We start from the raw sequence: 6,000 nt of genomic DNA on the forward strand, positions 1-6,000 counted from the left end.
AGGAGCCATTAACGTACGACGGAAGCCTCAAGTTTCGCTCCATAAACATCCATCTGACTTCGGGAAGACTTGCGGCCAAGTGGGGCCCAGCCTCACTGAGCTCTGGCTGCGGCGAGGCTGGGGAGACTGTGGCTCAGACCCTGTCTGACAGCAGACAGGACAGTGTGCGTGGACCCTGCAGTCAGCCGCCTCCTCCTGGTCCCAGCTCCGCCAACTCCCAACTGACTTCCGCAAGGTACCGAAGCTCCCTGCCTTCGTTTCCTCATCACTAAAATAGGGATAATCGTCACCCCCACCACGTAAGCTTCTTTTTTTATATATGACGGGTAAGTTTCTTACGGGGACCAAATGAGTTAACACCGATACAGTAACCAGAAAAGCCCCTGGCACACGGTAAGTACCCGGCAAGCGCCAGCTGTCATCCCTGCCCGTCATGGCTACCGTCAGCATTATGAGGATGGTGTCAATGTGCTGCCTCGTTCCCTAAAGAATTCAAAGGTCTCAAGCCCCTCATAAAATCACAGCAGTCACTGATTTTAGTCTCTAATTCAACACAGAAATCCAATCTCCAACACTTGGCCACCCTGCCTCTCCTAGAACACTCCCAGGGGCCGGAACTCACCGTCCCACGAGGCAGCCACCCCATCACTGGACACCTGTGTTAAAGGCCTTGCCTATACGTAACTGCCTTAAATTAGAGCCGTGGAGCCAACCCGCCCACTGGCTCAGTGAGCTTGCCTATTTATTCTGGGACCACCATATGGCGGGAGCCCTGAGTCACCAGCACAAAACCCAGCCCCAGTCTGGGGGTTCTGGGGACTGGGGAGAAGCAACCGCAATAGACAAGAAAGGGGACCCAAAGAGCAGAGGGAAAGAACAAGAAAAGCTCCCATTCAAGACAGCCTGCAAACCAGCTTCAAACCCGTGAAGGAAATTAATGGCTTAAAAAAGTTAACGAAAGGTTTCTAAAAATACAATCTGCATACTGAATCAGGTGAGACCACCCCACACCCTGATGTCACTTAACTCCCCAAACGTAGCTGTCTGGATTTTATCATCCAAGCAGAAACTGGAGGACTCTTCTCTGAGAAAATTGATCAAGAAAAAAGACCCATAGGTACTATCTGTGGACAGCACCCCAGTGAGAGGGCCAGGATTCCATGTGACAAGCTCTGGAAACCGACCAGTCAATCCCTCCCTACACACACACACACACACACACACACACACACAGAGAGAGTTTGCAAATGGCATTTGTGGTAGTTTAAAAAAAATGTCCATGAATTCTTTGGAGAGCTTCAAAAGGTAGAGCCCCATTCCCATTCTCTTAAGTGGGAGCTGTACTTAATGACTCTCTTCTCACAGAATGTGGCAGAAATGATGGTGTTTTACACTCAAGATTAGGACATATGAGGCATTAGAGCCTCCTCCTATTCTTTCTCAGGTCACTTGCTCCGGCAGAGCCAGCTGCCACCCTGTAAAGACCCCGGCACCCCCCTGGAGAGGCTGCGTGTGAGCGACGGAGCCTCCTGCCCACAGTCATGGCGGGGCTGTCTTGGAAGCAGCCCCTTCTGCAGATGCTGCAGCCCTGGCTGAGTCCCTGACTGGAATCTCAGGCAAGAACCTGAGCCAGAACCACCCACTTACACCATCCCTAAATTCCTGACCCTAAAACAGTGAGGTCATAAAAGCTTACTGTTTGAAGCTGCTAAGTTCAGAGGTAATTTGTTACACTGTCATAGGTAACTAATACAGCGTTTTAGTATCTCAATCTTAAACAGAGAGGACTTCCAAAGATCCCCAGACTTGAGGGAAATGTTTGACCTACAGGAGCCCCAGGAAAAGAATAATAATACTAACAAATGCTGTCATAGTGCCTAGTTCGTGGCATAATCTGCTGAGGATTAAACTATTGAAGACATCATTTAATTAAATTTCCCCAGATTGTGGGACACTCACAGAGCGATGAATGAAAACAGACCGATTCCCAAACCCATGATTATGAATTTCAGAGCACTAGAGACAAACAGGTCCTCCAGGGAAGAAATAGTACAAGTCACCTGCAAAGGATCGGGAATCAGAATGGATTCACACTTCACAGCAGCACTACAAGTGAAAAAAGAGTAGAGCCTTATCTTCACATTCTGCAGGAAAATTATTTCCAACCTGCAGTTCTATCCTCCGTTCAAATCTCAACCAAGGGTGAAAGTAACAAAAAAAAGTTTAGAAGCATTCAAGGTCTCAAAGAAAATCTGCCTCCAATGAGTCATTTCTCTGGCGGAGCGCTCCACCCAAGGCAGTATGTAGACCAAGACAGAGGTACTTCAGGGACCAGGGAGCTCCTGCACAAAAGAGAGACAAAGGGAATTCCTCAGAGAAGGTTAATGGGGTGTGTCTGGAGAATGGCTGTGCAGTGAGCAGGATGAGCACAGTCCAGACAGGAGTGGGGCAGACCTGTCCAGGAGGCATGGCAGAGGGAAAAATAAAATGGGACTGATAAAGTGGTTGCCTGATGCAGTTGATATTATTGAGGGAATTTTCTAGTGCCATGGAGGAGTTTGAAGGACTATTTAGTAAAAGCCATGCAAAAAACTAACCACATGCTAACTCCATGTGGAAAACCTGTACAAAAAGTAAATGCAATTTATAGTATGCTCTATGTATTTACATGGTCATAATAATGTAAATGCTGAATGCTGATGTGTTAGACACAGTGTTTGCACGTGTGACCACCATTCCAACCCCACTCTCTCTTTCCCATCTCCCACTCAGAGGGAGCAAATTCCCTCTTTCTCTTGACAGTGCTTGGAAGATTTTTGTAGAGTCTTGCGTTATCTTTTACTAGATATATTTCTGAGTATTCACAGGTGTATGTTGGATGATGTGGTAAATGGTATCAATTTTTAAGTTGATTTTCTAGTTGCTTATTTCTAATCTGTAGAAATGCAACTGTTGTTGCACATTGATCTTGTATCCAGTGATCTTACTAAGTTTACTTATTATCTAATAGAATTATCTAATAATTTATAGGGAGATCCTTTTGGATTTTCTACACACAGAATTGTGTTTCCTGTGAGTAAATATTTTTCTCTTCCCTTGTCATTCTGCCTTTTAATTCTTTCCCTTGTCTGATTGTGCTGGGTAGAAATCATGATGATAGTGGGTATTCTTGTTCCCAAATCTCGGGATAAAAGTGTTCAATATTTCACCATTCAGGTGAAATGTTAAACAAAACTTATTTAACAAGTTAAACAAAACTCGCATGCTTAGAATACACTCAACTTGGTCATACTATATTATCCTTTTTATATATCACTGAATTTGATTTGGTAATATTTTGTTTAGGATGTTTACATTCCATGTTCACAAGAGAGCCTATACTTTTCTTTTTTTGAAATGTCCTTGTCAGATTTGGTATCAGAGTTATGCTGGCCTTATACGATGAGAAGAAAATTGTTTCCCCTTTTGTCATTCTCTGAAAGAGTTTGTGTAGGCTTGTTTTTTCTTTAAAATATTTAGAAGTATTCACTAGTGAAGCCATCTGAACCTCCTATTTTCTTTGTAGGAAGTTTTTCAATTATGGATCAATTTCTTTACATTATATGTGACACTGGATTTTCTATTTCTTCTTGTGTCCATTTTGTGTGCTGTGGGGTTTTTTTGTTCTTGTGAGACAGAGTCTCACTCTGTTGTCCAGGCTAGAGTGAGTGTCATGGCATCAGCCTAGCTCACAGCAACCTCAACCTCCTGGGCTCAAGCGATCCTTCTGCCTCAGCCTCCCGAGTAGCTGGGACTACAGGCATGCACCACCATGCCCAGCTAATTTTTTTATATATATTTTTAGTTGGCCAATTAATTTCTTTCTATTTTTAGTAGAGACGGGGTCTTGATCTTGCTCAGGCTGGTTTCGAACTCCTAACCTTGAGCGATCCCCGCCTCGGTCTCCCAGAGTGCTAGAATTACAGGCGTGAGCCACCGTGCCTGGCCTTGTATGCTGTGTTTTTATTCATGGTATTTAAATTTTTACATTTATTGGCAAAGAATTGTTTATGCCTTTTTGTTAGTGTCTGTAAGATCTGCTTTTTAATCCTGATACTTCTCATTTCTACATTTACTTTTTTTTTCTTGGTCAGTCTAGTTAGGTGGTTTATCAATCTTATTAGTGTTTTTAATGAACCAACTTTTGTTGTTTTTTTTTTTTTTTTTTTTTTTTTTTTTTTTTTTTTTTTTTTTGAGACAGAGTCTCGCTTTGTTGTCCAGGCTAGAGTGAGTGCCATGGCGTCAGCCTCGCTCACAGCAACCTAAACTCCTGGGCTCAAGCGATCCTCCTGCCTCAGCCTCCCCAAGTAGCTGGGACTACAGGCATGCGCCACCATGCCCGGCTATGAACCAACTTTTGACTTTGCTGTTTTCTCTAAGATACATTCATTTTCTAATTCATTAATTTCTGCTTCTTTTATCTTCCTTCATTCATTCTTTGGGTTTAATCTGTTCTTTCTTATCTTTTTAAGATAGATATTTAGATCATTTATTATCTCAACCTTTTTCTTTTCTAAAATACTCATTTAAGGCTACCAATTTTCCTTTCAGCACAACTTCAATGGCACACCAAAAGTTGTGGTATTTTCATTATAATTCATTTCAAAATATTCTCTAATTTCAATTGCGATTTCTTTCTTTCACCCATGTGTGTTTACAGATTTACAGCCCAATTTTCAAACATTTGGGTATTTTTTAAAATATATTTTGAAATTTATTTCTAGTTTAATTCTAGTCTTGTCAGGGATTATGTTATTTTAGTTGTTTGAAATTGTTAAGTCTTTCTTTACATCTCAACATATGTTCAATATTAGTTTCATATGTACTTGAAGAGAAGCATATTCTAAAATTTGGGAGTAGAATCTTCTTTATGTGTCCATTAATTCAAGTTTATTAACCTTGATTTTCAAATTTTCACATTCTTTCTTATGTTGTATCTACTATTTCTAAATGTTACTGAGAAGAGGTGTTGAAAACATCCATCCATTGTGGTTATAGATTTATTTATTTTTTCTTTTATATCTGCCAGTTTTTGCTTTTCTGAGGCTATATCATTAGTTTAGTATAGATTTAGAATTTTATATCTTCTGGTAGATTGACTCTTTTATCATCATTAAATCTTTCCTTTTTTATCTGATCATGCTTTTGTCTGGAAGCCTGCTATTTCTATGTCTGGTTTAAAAAACAAGCACTTTTATGAAGTATTGACTTTTGTCAAATGTTTTTTCTGCATCTATTAAGATGATTATATAGTTTAAAAAATTCTGTTAATGTGGTATATTAGTTTCTTATTGCCGCTATAACAAATTACCAGAGTTAGTGACTTATAACAACACAATTTTATTATTGCTTGGTTCTATAGTTCAAAAGTCCAAAATGAGGTTCCCTGGGCTAAAATCAAGGTGTTAGCAGTACCATGTTCTTTTCTGGAAGCTCTAGGGGGAATCCGTTTTTGTGCCTTTTCCAATTTCTAGAGGCATCCTGCATTCCTTGTCTCACGGCCCCCTTCCTTCTCCAAAGCTACCACTGGTCAGTGGAGTCCTGCTCGCATCACATCACTGGAACACTCTTCTTCCTCCTCTTCCACACCTGAGGTCTCTGTGATTGCAGGGGCCCACCCAGATAATCCTGGATAATCTCCCTATTTTAAGGTCAGCTTATCAGCGAACTTAATTCCATCGTTACCTTAATCTCCCCTTGCCATGTATGGTAATCACAGGTTGCAGGGCCTAGGATACAGACAGTTTGGGAGGGCCATCATTCCATCTACGTGAACTCCATTGTTTTTCAAACAATGGTATGATGTATTATTCTTTTGCTTTGTTGATGGATTTGATTTGCTAATATTTTGTTAATGATTTCTCCATTTATGTTCATACGTGATGTTTGTAAGTTTATTTTCTTATAGTATCTTTGTCAGGTTTAGAAGTCAGGGTTATGGTAGCTTAATAGAAAAAGGTG

This window comes from Microcebus murinus, chromosome 1 (assembly GCF_040939455.1).
Source record: "Microcebus murinus isolate Inina chromosome 1, M.murinus_Inina_mat1.0, whole genome shotgun sequence".
NCBI classification, from domain to species: Eukaryota; Metazoa; Chordata; class Mammalia; order Primates; family Cheirogaleidae; genus Microcebus; species Microcebus murinus.